At 43.1% G+C, this 16,144-nt stretch overlaps 1 protein-coding gene across 1 annotated transcript in view; it reads right to left on the bottom strand.

Annotated features, from left to right (window-relative positions):
* Positions 1 to 13,520, bottom strand: part of LOC308306527 (integrin beta-1-like) — a 55,813-nt gene extending 42,293 nt beyond the window's left edge. The window contains exon 1 of the mRNA XM_080751547.1: positions 13,408 to 13,520. The gene's annotated coding sequence lies outside the window, so the exon portion shown is untranslated. The remainder of the gene's footprint in view (positions 1 to 13,407) is intronic.
* Positions 13,521 to 16,144: the final 2,624 nt, after the last annotated feature.

Here is a 16,144-nt window from a genome sequence, read left to right as displayed (position 1 = left end):
CTAAAGATATACTTATGGTGGAAAACTGCCTAGAGAGGAACTTCAGTTACCTGGCATGCATTTACTGTAAGAAACATTGATAACACTTAATCTTTTTTTTTTTTCTTGTCTAAAATACATCTGGTTTGAATAGACCTCCCAAGCTTATCTTATATTAGCTGTTTTGAACTGTTCAGAACTGTCCATAACTATTTGTGGCTGTATCTCTGCAGTAAAAATAGCCTTGCAGTCGCGCTAACAAACTATTTCAGAATCCTCTTCTCCACCTGGTCTCTGCACTCACTCACAGCACCCCCGGACAAGCAGTTGGGTCATCACGACCCAGCAGACATGCGCTAATGGGATGAAATGGACCAGCAAGGGTCCATTTGGTTCCATTAGAACACTTTCAGCGTCGTGGTGGTCCTTGAAATGTAAAATATTGAAAACCACTGACTGTAAAAACGGTTCCGGAAACTGTTCCAAATGTAATGGAACCGATTCCTCAATGTTGGATCCGGAATCCGGATCCCAACCCTAGCTATAGCACAATAAGCATACAATATCCATGAGGCGATGCAAAGTTGGCCCGCCCCTCGACGACATCAAATTACACCTTGCAATAAAACCAGAGAGTAATCATGTGTTTAAAATAAATCATCATCTCACAGATCAACTGTTGTTACGCAGCACTCGCAGCACGTTTTAGAGAGAGAATGAAATAACTGGAGTGATATTTGACCCGGGATTATACAGGCATCACTCAGGATTCTGTCAACATGGTGGTCATCCGCTTCACCGTTTAAGCGAGCGTCTGAGAGAGGAGACACCGATTAAAGCACCAAGAGCTTCTAATTTCTCACCGACAGTCGACAGACAGCAGCAGGTCTGAATAGTGTGCATCAACAGAGAGGGGATTCGGCTGTGGTATTCAAGGGAAGCCACCCTTGCAGACGCTATGAGCTCAGTGCTCTAGTCCAGTGGTTCCCAAACTTTTTAGCTCCAGACCCAGAAGAGAAATCACATGTTTGCCCGGGACCAAAACTAATGGAAACAGCAGATCCACAAGCACACAATGTGTCGCTTCGCACCACGTTGTGAGCTTGTAGATCGGCTATTTTCACCACTTCGTAAACATTTGTTTTCTAATTTATGTAATTTCTTAGATTTTTATTGTATTTATTCATGAAGTTACTTTGCTTTTTTGGGAATGTTATTTGAAAATGTTTTAAAATAAATAATAATTAAAAACAAAATGTTGGGGGGGGGGGGGTGGGGGGGGGGGATGAAGGGACCCATAAAATAGGCCTACGTCAACAGAGGGGGGGTTGGGCTGTGGGAACAAGGGAAGCCCCCCCATGCAGACGCTATTTGAGCTCAGTGCTCAGTCTGTGGACCCCCGGGCGGCTCAGCTGTACAGTAAAGCCTCTGCCGGTCTCTCTCTCTCTCCCTGGGCTCGCTGAGTTGGCCCTTCCTCTGCTGAAACACAGGAAGCCCTGCTGCCTGCTGTCTGGCAACCTGCCAAATCTCCCCCTTGAAGCCCAGGACATAAAAGATGGGGATACCGAGTTACTGACGACTGAGCAGGCCCGTCACAATCCTATATTACATTTGGCTAATGGGAGGGCAACGGCCGCGTCACTGTGACTCAGCCATAACCATAAACAAACCCGATACGGATATGGAGATCTGATTCTCCAGAGCCACAGATCCGACAGCTATTGCCCACATATGGTGCATAATGACCAACTCTTGCACGTGAATCGACAAGGACTAAAGGGAGTCGTTCTGTATGTGGTTGTCCAACCAATCCGACCAATTTGTCCATATATAAGCATATGGATAACCAGTTGTCCAGAACCACCGATCCTACCAATAATGCCCATGTATGGGCATGCCAATATACCGTTTTGGGCATATACTGATGATGACATCAGGGATCTCCATATATCGGCATAAAAGGGACACAGGTAGACAGACAGATACAGAGATCTATGTATGGGCACAAAAGGGACACTGTACAACCGGTACCAAAGTACCCAACACTAATACACTTGGACACTTCACTTTTAAGTATTTACTTGTGCCAGCAGAGCACGCAAGTACTGCATTCGGCAGCCTATGTATGTATGTCGGTGTCTGTTTAAGCCCGTAGCCCAATCAGGGACCAGCATTTCTGGCAACGTCATCATTAACAGCCAATGACGGACCAGCATTCCTGGTGATGCCAGTGGTGAGCGCACCTCATGGCGCGCTCTGCTGGTACAATATGGCACCTCGACAGAGTGCAGTTCTAGTTTTACTTATGTTTGACATAACGGTGAGATACTTATGTAGCATTGACTAGCATTGACTGTTATGGACACTTTTTTTTTGGCTAGGTCCCTTTTTTTGTTGTTTGGCACTGCATTGATAAGTTGTACTATCATGTAGGAGTGTATAGGAAAAGGTTAGAAAGGCAGAAGGAGGCCCAGGCCGCCTGCGTGGTGGTCTGGGCACCCTAGGTTGCAATGCCAGCCTGACAGCTTATCCCGAGTTCGACTCCTGTTCCCTAGCCTGATTTCAGACTCAGCTCACGCTTTAGTCTGAAACTGTGCCCTATTCTGAGAGATTTACGGGGGAGGGACTTTTTTGCGAGCGTGAACGCGTGCGACCGCGACGCGCAATGAAAGCGACGCACGGCGTGTGTGTGTGATTGTGTGTGTGTCTCTGTCTGTGCCAGTGACTGCTTCCACACAGAACTGCGACCAGAAACATGTAATCAACATTAACAGCTTGGTGAAATCAGCGCGTGCGTGTGTGTGTGTGCCTGCCTGGCTGCCTCAGCTTGCCTGTGTGTGTGAACTTCGTTTGAATCGTTTCAACTGCTGCGCGGATTGGATATTCGTTAAACCCACCCCCACCCCCCGCGCTCATTGGATCAGCCGCAGTTTTTGGCTGCTAAACTGCCGATTCATGTACTCAGCTCCAGACCAGAGAAACAGTCCACTCTGAGAGTGGGCGGGGTCTATGGTCTGGAACCAGGCAACCTGTTCCCGACAATCTTTGTGTCACTTCCCATCTCTCCCCTAGTTCCTGTCAGTCTACTGTCCTATCAATAAAGCCATACTGTATGTACTGTATATCAGAATATGTAAGACACATTAGGAGTCCACTGTACCGCGGTTCTTTAGTGTTTTATTTTCAAGGACTCCCATAACTCTGAGAGTGTACAAATGGACCTGTAAGGGTCCATTTGGTTTCATTTGTACACTCTTAAGAGTTACAGAACTGTAATGGTCATGTGGGGCTCATGGGTTTGTCTACTCATGTTGTATGTCCAATTTGTCCATGGCAAAAATAGACTTTTTACAAAAATCTCCACAAGCCAGCATGTCGATGACCCCTGAAACAGCATTATTGTCTGTGTGAATCCAGCGTGTCTGATGCACAGTGCTGAACCAGGCCATCCCTGTAATCTAACTGGGATAAACCAAACAAAGCTGCCTCGGTGTGTGTTTGTTTGCAGCACAGACAGAGGCTTTATCTGTCCATGATAAACCTGTTAATTGGAATTTGACAGATGACTCAGACGCAATTCTAGGATAATCATTTCGAAGAGTCAACATAATATGTCTGTTAACTCAGAGAGGGAAAAAACATGGCTACAGACGGTCACAAAAGGCTGCAATATTGGGAATCACAGATTACATTTTTGCTTACAGTTTGTCATCTAGAGTAAGAATCTACTAGCCGATCTCCAACGGCTGCATAATTGATTGCTGATACCGTCCGATGACAATATATAATGGCAGACTTATTGGCCAAATTGATATATATCGGTCAGGCTCTATCAGTTACACATAAACAAACAATGCAAATATAGAATGAACTGTAGGTATGGAGTAGAAATACATGCCCAGACAGAGGTATACTGTATATAGGCTGTAATACCGATACCTTTAGTCGAAGAATATGACGAAAAATGTTTGTCAAAATCAAAACTAAGCTATGATGACTAAAACTAAGGCTAAATATATTGACGACTTCGTCAACAAATAAAAACTAGACTAAAATGATAGGGAGGGACTGGTGGAGAAGAGATCCAGTAGGACTAAAAGACAAGTAATTTTATGTTTGGTTGCGCTTGGGTGTTGCAGTCTGAAAATATCAAATCTACAATCGGCTATTTTCAGCACACAATCAAGTGTAAAATCAGGCATTATGACGCTATCATGCCCAGCCAAAATACATTTGTTTCGACAAAACCAGCTGTAGATTTAGTGGACTCAAATCCTTTGATGTTTAGTTGACTAAATCTACTTTTCAGATGACTAAAATATGACTAAAACTAAATTAAACTTCATTCAAAAAAACATGACTAAACTAAATAAAATGTGCTGTTACATTAACACTGGTACTATGAGACCTTACATGAGAAGCAGCTACATGGACAAAAGTTCTCAAGCTGTCCAACAGAAGCAAGGGTCATGTGCAAACAACTGTACGGATATTCTCAAGCCTGACTGTTTTTGTCTATATTTAGACGGCGGCCCTGTCAAAAGTTTGGACGTAATCCGTCTTTAAACTCCACTCTAGACTGCTGTCGGGGGCCAACACCTCTGCCGCATTTCTGCCGAGGCCCTAATGCGAGAAAACCGGCACCGGTTAACAATGTTCACATGTCTTTCATTATGGGCTGCAGGCTCGACACTTGAACTAGAGGGCCTCCACTTCCGCTGCGTGAAAAAGAAAACACACACAAAAAAATCTAGACCGGCAAGAACAGTAAGCAGTCCAGTTACATGGCATGCATTTCCTCCTGGGAGCAGTAGAAAAATAACTGTCATGTTACATTCTCTAAGCGTTCTTTTTACGGAGGAACACGGACTGAACACGGCGTTCTAAAATTGGGTTTTCGGGACTCACACGATGCTCGGCTCTTCCAGCCAAGACCAAGTTTTGATCTATCTGAAGATTGTACAGCTGTCGTTGTCCCCTTGGAGTATATTGTAGACTAGCAAGTTAGAGCTCTGCTACAGCAAGGCCTAGCAAGATTCGGATTTGACATAGGCTGTTCTTTTTTTATTCCATTCAAACGATTAAATTAAATTAGTGAGTGGTTTGATTAAAACTGGTTGTCAATTGGAATGAAATAGGTCCACTCATCAGGGAGCAGCACATCATAGCTGAATGTTAAACACACATGATGACCTACATGGCTGATTAGAAAGAATGTGCTCCAGACAAAACAAAACTACAGTAGCCTGCTCATTATGGGGCATGATTTTAGCAACAGCGCACGAAAGAGGGTTTCCCACAGGCTCAAGGATAATCGTCTTGGGGTAAAGGCAACATTATGCTCATCATACTGTACATTAGCACATTGTGCTTGTGTGTGTGTGTGTGTGTGTGTGTGTGCGTGCGTGCGTGCGTGCGTGCGTGCGTGGTATGTGATGGTTTGACTGTGGTGTGTGGTGCTGTTTGTGCCTGATGCTCTGGAGATTCCCAGGTCGTTGGCAAGCCAGGGAATCTCCAAGACTTTTATCTTTATCTTTACTATAGGACTTGAGTGCTTTGGACTCGACCCAGACATGAGGTAGGGTTAGCTGGATTTGGGACTCCAATCCAAATGATGTGCTATATGGTTTTTATTTGCTTCATGTTGGCAAGCTCAACTGCCCAACAGTAACAAAATACAAATTATAAACAACCCATGTCTATTACAACATACAGATGTAATACACAGTGAAATAAGCTGTTAGCAATCATTTGATGGTTGTTATAACAGTCAATTACATAATAATGATACAGACAACGACAAGTTCAGGCTTACTGAAACCTTGTGTGGGTTATGTTGGTGTCCCAACAATTAAATATTTACCTTCCATTGTTAAGGAATTGAGTAAATAGGCATATGTCATGATGTTGGTGAATAAAGCCACATCTTGTAAACCCACACCCCTACCATCCAAACACATTGAATGGGCTCTGGGTGTGAGGCATTTTGGAATATACAAGCTTGCTTTTCTGCTTGCAGTGCCTGGATGTTACTATAATAAACATCTTTTGAGAGCTGTAGATCTCACATAGGCTGCAGCACTACTCTACTATTTACTAACAATATAACGCTTTAAGCCCCATTTTCACGGCACACTTTGGACTAGCGGAGGTCAAGTTTAACCGCCTCATTCCTCAGAGAGCTTCTCTGGGGCCATTTTTAGAAGCCAGAGGCCCCTAAAAAAAGAAAATCACAACGCTGGCTTTGAGTTTGAGGTGGAGACAGGGAGGAAACGAGGGCACAAGGCAACGTTCTCAGCTCGGCCAATTCTGGAGGTCACAAACCAAACCCATTCTGAAGCCTACCCCACAATCTAGCGTTATAGGCTACAAATGAAGGCTCTCGCCAAAAGATATTTTTGGAACATCAGAAAAGAGCCCCTTTGGCTAAACCAGCTTAACAAGGGGAGCTGCCATGCCCTTGTATCACAAAGAACAGTGTTGTTTGTGTGGTATTGCTTCAAAGCTAAACTATGATAACTTTGGCTAACCACACCAAGCCCTCTTTTATACTTTGTCGTATCGTGGTGTCCCGTGAAAGAAATAGCCGATCTACAGGCTCACAATGAGTCGAGCTTGTAGAGCAGCTGTTTCTGATCTTTTTTTTGACAATTCCTATGACATGCCCAAAATAACACCAGGTTGAAAGTGATTAATGTAACAGTAACTGATTGCAATGTAATGTAACTGAGTACAATGTGTTAAAGTAACTGATTACAATTCCATAATGTAACCCTAATGCCTTAATGTAGCTTAGTACAAAGCATTAAGACCAGTAAGACTCCCTAATCGGGAGATACGCGACCAACTGTCACAGTTGAAGATTGTAGCTCGTCACCGTATGTAAGTTACTAAGTTCCAAAGGAATCATAAGGACTCCCTTACTTACATAGGGTTACGTACATGTACGTGTGTGTGTTTGTGTGTGTGCAAGTGCTCGGTCGGGATAATGGTTTTAACAGGGCAGCATTTGTACCCAACCCCCCTCCAGGCCCCAAATCCCCCTTTTCACAACAGTGGATGCCATTCAGGGCAAACGTGCACATTTATCACCTCCTCTGTCTCAAAGGGATGGAGCAACACATACTGTAGGGCAGTGGTTCCCCAACTTTTGCCCGAGACCCAAAACTAGTGAAAACAGCAGATCGGCTATTTCCACTATACTTCTTAGACATTTGTTTTCTAATTTATGGAATTTCTTAGCCTTTTCTTTTATTTATTAATGGAATGACTTAGAAAAATCATAGCATTTTGTTTCATTCATGAAAATCTTTTTTGGGGATGTTTTTTGAAAATTTGAAACTAAATGTAGGAAACCAAAATTAAGGGACCCATAAAAATGTTTTGTCCGTGACCCACAAATGGGTCCCGACCCAGTGCTTGGGAACCAGTGCTGTAGGGGCCATAAGCCTAATCATTCTGACTTATATTAGTCGCACGATGGGGGTACGACATAAAACATGTTTATGTTTCACCTCTATCTGTGGAGCAATACTGATGTGCAACAAACAAAATTAGGCTTCTCTTCTCTCTCAGTCTTGCTCTTACGTGTGTGTCACACACACACACACACACACACACACACACACACACACACACACACACACACACACACACCCACACGCACGCACGCACGCACGCACGCACGCACGCACGCACGCGCGCAGCGCAAGGGCACATTCATCACTTCCGTCTCACGGGGACACATTAGCACATAAGGTCTGTGTCACACGCTGACAAAAAATCGAACCTCTGTTCGAAGTGGAGCTGTGTGTGTGTGTGTGTGTGTGTGTGTGTGTGTGTGTGTGTGTGTGTGTATTGCAGTTGATGCTCAGGGCAGGCTAGACTCAACAGCACCTCTCTGGTCACCCAGGATCATGTGTACCGATTTTTGTGACATTTGAAGAAAATATGTAGGAAAAGGAGCAAAAAGTGTGTTTTGGAGAAAATTCAAGATGGCGGAAAATCTATCCTGGCGCATATGGGGAGATGCGTCTTGACCCAAGGAATCCAGGGAAAAAAGAATTTTAATTTTCCGATCTACGGTTCAAGAGTTACGGGGCAAAATAGTAAAGTGGGCCGTTATAGCGCCACCATGAGGCCGAGTGATGTAATTATTTTTCGATTCATTCTTAAAATCATTATGAATCTCCTCTCCGAGGTTTGAAACTGTAGCTCCTATGGTTTACGAGAGAAAAATACTTGAAAGTGATTTCTTGCATTGTCCCATTATAAGTAAATGGGGACAATTAAGCGTTGTTTTTTGCCGATTCGGCATGGTAAGGCGGATCGGAACGAAAGGTAATAGAACACTATTCCCGGCCGAGCCGCACATTTTGATGTATATATTGCGCGAGTGGCGTAAATGGTGCGGCACTAGTTACGCGCCGAAGTTTAGGCTACATACAGACACGGACGGAGACAGACAGACAGACAGACAGACCCACACACACGGCCACGTATAGGGAGCTTGTGTTCCACACAGCTCCAAAAAACACAAGACGAGAGAAGGGGCAGCGAGTTGGGTGTGTGTGTGTGTGTGTGTGTGTGTGTGTGTGTGTGTGTGTGTGTGTGTAGTACATGTGTGCTGTGCTGTGCTGACAGGAGGGTCTGTAAATCAGCTGGACCACGGCCCCTCTGGCAGCTGTTAGCCGGGCTATAGAGGTCACATCCATTCAGCTGGTGGCAGCTCAACCCCCCCATGCATGCTACCTTCTCTCTGCTACCGTCTTGTACCGGCCGCCACCCCCCCCCCCCCCAACAACCCCTCCTAAATGTACCCTCCTCCTCCTCAATTAGCCCTCTCCTCTGTCCTTTCAATCCCCCCCCCCCCCCCCCCCCCCCCGCAGGGGCGTCACAAGGGGGGGGGGGGGGGGGGGGGGGAGTGGGACTCAGTTACTAGGGACCAAGGTGGAGGGCCCAATTATTTCATACTTCGGTGCCGCGCTGTGAGCTTGTATATCTGCTATTTTTGAAAAGTTGTGAAAATGTGTGCAAACTTTTGAATATATGTATTTTTTTAAGCAAACATTTGTAACTCAAATTTTGCTTCTGGGGGGGAGGGGGGGGGGGGGGGGGGGGGGGTCCCTGGAACTAAATATTTTGAGATGGGGGTCCGTGGCGGTACATATCATTTTGGGGGTCCTTGACATAAAAAGGTGCGACTGACAAAGAAACATTGGTTTTTCAGAAAACCTTAGAAGGTATTGAAATATTCAAAGACTTTTCACGATTTTTCAAAAATAGCAGATCTACTCGGTGCCGCGCTGCAAGCTTGTATATCTGCTATTTTTCAATAGTTAAAGCACAAAATAATGTGCGGGGGCCCGCAGTGAATCCTTGTACCCAGGGCCCAGAATCTGGTGCGACACCCCTGCCCCCCCAACCTCTCGGCATGTCCTTCAGACGGGCCCCACTCTCTCCAATTAACCCTCCTCCTCCATACGTCTCTCCTTGTCCCATATTGTCCTCCCCCCTCCCTCCCTGCCTGCCTGCCACCCCCCACGTCGTCCATTTCCTTAATTAAACTAAGCCCTCTAGAGTTGTGGAGCCGCATTGGAAGAGTCAAAGCAGTCAGCTGTATTTACAAGGTTAAGAGAAAGTGGTTTGGATCGGCGTGTGTGTGTGTGTGTGTGTGTGTGTGTGTGTGTGTGTGTGTGTGTGTGTGTGTGTGTGTGGGTGTGGCTGACTGGGTCTGATGAAATAGCACTGCATGCATGGTCTCAGGCCTGGTCCAATACATGGAGGCAGGCAGTCTGTCTGTCTGTCTGTCCTATATATATATATATATATACACCAGTGGTTCTCAACCTGTGGGTCGGGACCCCCACATGATTTTGGAAGGGGGTCCCAGATGACAGTGAAGTGACAATTTAATGACCTTTTTTAAATACCTCAAAAGAAAGAAAAAAGACCATAACTGCATCAAAAGTCAACAAACTATATTATAAAAATTGGTCACACATTGGCCAAGTAATATAAGAAAGAGGCTAAATAAATCACAATATTTATCTCCAGTTCAAATGTGATTATAGAAATATGATTATTTTGGGGGGGGGGGCTGAATATTTTGAGAACCACTGCTACCGTATACAGTACACAGTAACATTCTGAGTGGTGATTATACTCTGCACAAATGGAACCAAATGGACCCATAAGGGGCCATTAGTACACTTTCAGATTAAATTATCATAGAAGATATCCCCTGTCTCCAGCATATTGACCGTAACCACTCTAACCCTATAAGCCTACACTAGTTTAACGGAGTCCCCCATGGCTCCATGGAAAATGGTGCATTTATTTAGAGCCTTTATCCAAGGCGTTTTACAGAGATTGTGCATTAAAGCCGGGATCAAACTCCAAAATTGGTCCGCTCCTTTTATCCCCCTTCTCTACACCGAATCTCTTGCCGAAGACAGCAGAAAATAGGAAAGCTTTTGCTGATTGTCAGCCCCAGGATAGCAAGACTAGAGATTCATGATTGTGGTTACTTAGAACCACCATGATGTGTACATGCAGCAAGAAGCAGGAAGCGCTACTGTGTATAATATACTAGTATTTGCATTGCCGTTGTTGTTGCCAGGAGAAAATGACAGTTCAGCAGATGTGCTGCATGCTGCTCACGTTGCTGGCTTTAAGGGTTTTTGGCAGTGAGTACATAGGTCCACAAGTTGAAATCTTTTACTGACTGAACAATTTTTTGACAGATTTATTTTTGTTAAAGTACAGCAGTACGAGTTTAAAAGGTGCAAAATGGAAAGAACGCAAAAAAAAGAAGCCAAACGGCTTGTTTCCAACACACATTCAACACTCAAACATCTGGACAAAACAACAGTGCAACAGACAACAGTAAAAAATAAAAAAATAAATTCAAACAATTCGCGATAATATCATAGAAAGGGAGAGGGGGCGATAAGACACGTGGAGGATGCCAATATCAAGAGACATAATAGCTAAGCTCAGTGTGATGTTTTTAACCTGGGGGGTGACCAGCATGGGAACGAATTCAGCTAAGAACAATTAGAATTTCAGTGGATCCGACTTTGTCGGGCGTCTATGCAAACACAATTGGCGGGGAGGGGGTGATAATTGTACACTGCATGAACTACTCCTATACGGGAGGCACCTGTCAGCAGGGAGTGTTGGGCGGGAGGAGTAGGATGAAGGCCCTACATCCTCCCGGTGGGGGCTCCTCACTGGCGGCATGAGTCAGGATACAACAGCTGTGACATCACAGAAATGTATGTGGGGAGGAATTCATTGAGTACTAAATTGCGGAGAAAAAGGGGGTAAAAAAAAGAATTGGCTACTCTAAATTTAGAGAAAAACAAGAAAATAAAAAATATCGGTGGCGCCATGATTTTAGGTCAGTCAGTAGGCTAGTAGTCGTGGAAATTTTGTCAAAGAATTCACACACAATAGGCTATGCTCTAGATCAGGGGTCTTCCACGTTTACAGGCCAAGGACCCCTTAGTTGAGAGAGAGATGAAGCAGGGACCCCCACAACCTGTTCATAGATTCCATATAGTTGCATTATTTGACAGCACAATCGTCAGTGTATTTTGGATTCATGTCAATTTGTGTTTTCAGATATTTAACCACTTGAACCGTCAATACTTAATAAACTTGACCTTTCACTCTGTACTTAGTCTGCTCTTTTTCCCCTCTACACCAAACCTCTTTGCCATAATAGCCAAATACAAGCTCACCTTGCACTGCGAGGCATTGTGAGCTTGTAGATCTGCTATTTTTGGGTTCAAGTGGTTAATATAAAAAAGGAGAAAAAAGTTTCTATCACTCAAAGATTTGGAGGACCCCCTGTAGTAACTCTGGGGACCCCCTAGGGGTCCCGGACCCCCTGTTGAAGACCCCTGCTCTAGAGTCTTAGCCCCCAAATCTCTCTTCTTTATCCCGTTCCAATGGAGCAGAAATGCCTATAAATTATCTCTACCATCCAAGAGCTACTATTGTACAGTGCTGGTGGTTCCAATTAAGGGTTTAGTTGTAGCAGAGTGGATTTAGTAATTCTAAACAAAGCTCTTAAGCAACAAGAGTATCTGATGAAAGGGGCCCGTAATGAAGACATTGGCCAACCCATAGAAAATAATAAACAATGAATTATAAATGAACAGTTGTCATCCAAGCCAACCACAATAATTGTGTCTATTAAATGTTGAATGGAATAACATTAATTAACAGTACAGTAATTGCAGTTTACTGTCTGTCTTTGGGACACACTTTGATGTTATAGAGGTCAAAACCTTACCCAAACACTTCATCAATGACGTTATCTCTCACTCTCTCTCTCTCGTCTCTCCCTCTTCTTCCTCCTCCCTCCCCCCCCTCTCTCTCTCTCTCTTGCACTCGCGCGCGCGCGCGCGCACGCACGCACGCACGCACGCACGCACGCACGCACGCACGCACGCACGCACGCACACACACACACACACACACACACACACACACACACACACACACACACACACACAGCCTGTCTGTCTGTCTGAATTTCTCGGATGATGTCCAGTGCTGTCAACACATCTCATGTGAAATGGTCATTAATATTATGATGGTCAGATGGGACGATGACAAGTTTCAAACATCTCAGCCTTTTCAACAAGTGTGTAACAGCCTATATGAATACAAAAAAAACATAAATAGGATATACCTAATATTATTTATTATGTGGATGTGTGGTGAAATACAACAGGTTATTAACATAACACAAGGAGGGGCCTGAACACCAATCACCTAAAATGATTCAGGAATCAACGTGGTAATAGCAGTGCTCACTTTGCATGGTCAAACAATATCTCCTTGTATGGGCCGTTCTGTCAGTGACGTCAGTTATCTCTCCATACATTGAGTTCTCATAGTAGCCTATATGAACACTCACCTACACACAAAGCCAGACGTAGGAGCGTCGCTCAAAAAATTAATAAGAAAACAGTAGCCGCCTAACCCGTTATGTGCAGCAACTGGTTGTCGTTGTTGTAGGCCTGCACCACAATTTTAAGCACTCAGCATTAACAAATAAGTGGAAGAATAGGTGTAGTGGTTATAGGAGTTAGGACCCAACAGTGAAAACAGCAGATCCAAGCACACAAGATGAACATTTGTTTTCTAATTTATGGAATTTCTTCGATTTTCTTTTAATTATTCATTAAATTACTGCTATTGTGGGAATATATTTTTTAAACGTTTTGAAATAATAATTTAAAAGTAACAAAATGTAGGAAACAAACAATTAATGAATGGGGACCCCATAAAGAATTGTCCGTGAGTGACCCACAAATGGGTGCTGCCGACCCAGTGTTTGGGAAACAGACTGTTATCCCTATTAGTAAAGCAGCTTATGGAGAATACGTGGAAGAATGTGTGGTTTATTACCTTGGTATTAGTCCGGAGGCAGCATAAAGAGGATCCTTATTGAAATGATCCGCTATATGCAGCAGACACGCAGCTCAGCAACAATCTGCCCCGCTGGCAACCACCACTTTCTGCACTACGGTAGATCCTCTCTGTTTCTGCTGCTCATTCCCTTTATTCACCCCCTATGAAAAAAAAAAGACCACGGGGGAACTGTCAAAATGACATCGTTTGAAGTGAACGCGACGCATAAAATATTTAAAATCAAAGTTAAATGTGAGTTTTAGAAAGCAGCAGCACGGGACGGGCAGCAGTCAGTCCGCAGGCAGCATCGATCTCCCGTCTCTCTCCTCCCTAACCCCGCCTGCTGCAAGGATACCAACTGACGTCACTGTTTTAAGACACGCCCACTCCTATTTATAGGGATTTAGTAGTAATAGAGACATGTAGGTCTACTAAGTAGACTAGACTAGTACTGTTCTGGCCTGGCAATTTTGAGGTAGCCTATTTTTACTTTCTTCAGCCATGCTAAATATTTCATTGAAAATTGTAAATGCTGAATCAGCATTTAAAGACTAGGCCTGGGGTCTTGGTCTTCAACAGGGGGTCCGGGACCCCTAGGGGGTCCTCAGAGACAGAGTTACCTAGGCCTACTACAGGGGGTCCTCCAAATCATTGTGTGATAGAAAGAACAAAAATCTCATTTTTAACCAGATTCTTAACCACATTCTGAGAACTTTAGACAAAAAAAAAAATCTACAATAGATCAGTAGATCAGCTATTTTCTGCAAAGAGGTTTGGTGTAGAGGAAAGAAGTGTTGACAGTTCAAGTGGTTAAATATCTGAAAACACAAATTGACATGAATCCAAAATACACTGACGATTGTGCTGTCAAACAATGAAACGATATGGAATCTATGACAAGGTTGTGGGGGTCCCTGCTTCAACTCTCTCTCAACTAAGGGGTCCTTAATTGGCCTGAAAACGTTGAAGACCACTGAAGACTAGGCTATATAAAATACTATTACAAAATATTTTACCATAAAAATGTTGTAGGCCTATAGGCGTACTTTTACTCCTCTAGAATTGTATGAAAACGTAGTTAGGCTACTAGCTGTAGATTTGGATGACAAAATACACTAACCACTTCAGCCCTATCTTATTTATATATTTCGGTCATTGAAATAGCAGATCTACAAGCTCACAATGACATTGTAAGAAAGGCAATTTTATAGGCTATATTTTGATGCTGATACTTTTGTACTTTTACTTTCTTTCAACATTTAGGAAGAAGATGCCACAGACCAATCAATGGATATGGATACATCTGTAATCTGCCCATTTTATATGGGATCCATAAAGTGTGGTTCCTGTGGAAATAAGCCGTAGTGCTTTCTAGGATCTCCTTTTAGTTGACCTTGTACCAGTGATTTGTGCTGTCATGAAACTGTACTTTTTTTCTATTGCAAACTTCTAATAAATTCTTCAATCAATTCAATCAATCAATCAATTCCATATTGATGACCTGTCGCTTGTCCTACCCTCTGTAGCATTCATCATCATCATCATCATCAACAACATCACCATACCATCAAGGATTTATAATGACGCTTCTATACTAAATAAAACATTCACATAAAAAAAGGCTGATAGAAAGAATATATAATGATATATAGTAGTGTACAAATTAATTGGGGAACTGAAAGTAAATACCATTGGTAGTTAAAGATATACTAGAAATACTGTTCCCACGAACAAGTGTGGGCTTGCTCGTGACTATATTCTGCAGTGTGCTAACTGTCATGTGAAGCTCAACCAATACTCCAGCTAACACCACTCCCAGATTTTCCACACCTCAATTGCACCTCATTGGCTAAGGGCCCTGCCTTTGTACTGTCTGCGACGGAACTCACGCAACGGAACTCACTCTATAAATAATGAAGATAACAGTGTTCTCGCCTTTCAGGCGAGCCCAAAATTAAGTGATTTCCTTTGGTTATAATAAGTGTTAAATAGCTCTATATTATGATATTCTGATATCTCTCCAGCACTTTATTAAACAGAAAATGTATTTTCAGATCGGGATACCAATTTTATCCAATCAGGATAGAGAACTCAGTCAGCATAGCCTACATATTAAACAAGTGAAATTGGAAGTGATGCCACAAAGAAAAGAGCAGACCAAATTGGAACTGGAACACTATACAAATGAAATTTAAAATGTGGGTACTCTCTCCTGATTGGCTGAAATGCTGTCACCTACCTGAAAATGTATTTTCTATTAAACAAAGAACTGGATAGATGGGGAGACCCCTGTTACTGAACAAACACTCTATAGCAATGATTATACTATCATAATATAGTGCTTTTAAGCAAAAGATATCACTTATCCTACCTTTAAACGAGAACAATATATAAAGCAAAATAAAGTGTTTTGATTGATTAAAGGAGTAGTTCATCCCCAAAATGACTTTTTTTCTATTGATTAGTCATGCCATGGAGAGTAGAGTTCAATAATATTTTTAGTTTTTTGTCGCATTCCTAAGACAAAAATGTGATAACAATAAATGTACCCGTTTCGTTTCGAAACGGGTCCCCATCCGGAATCAATGGGGGTAAATTTACTCGAATCAAATTTTTGTCTTAGGAATGTGACAAAAACCAAAAAATATTATTGAACTCTACTCTCCATGGCATGAGTAATCAATAGGAAAAAAAAGTCATTTGGGGGGTGAACTACTCCTTTAAATACTTTATT

Source organism: Nannobrachium achirus, assembly GCF_963921795.1.
Source record: "Nannobrachium achirus genome assembly, chromosome: 21".
In the NCBI taxonomy this organism is placed as follows: domain Eukaryota; kingdom Metazoa; phylum Chordata; class Actinopteri; order Myctophiformes; family Myctophidae; genus Nannobrachium; species Nannobrachium achirus.
Note: the sequence above shows the minus strand (reverse complement) of the source record. Positions and strands in the feature narration are given on the sequence as shown.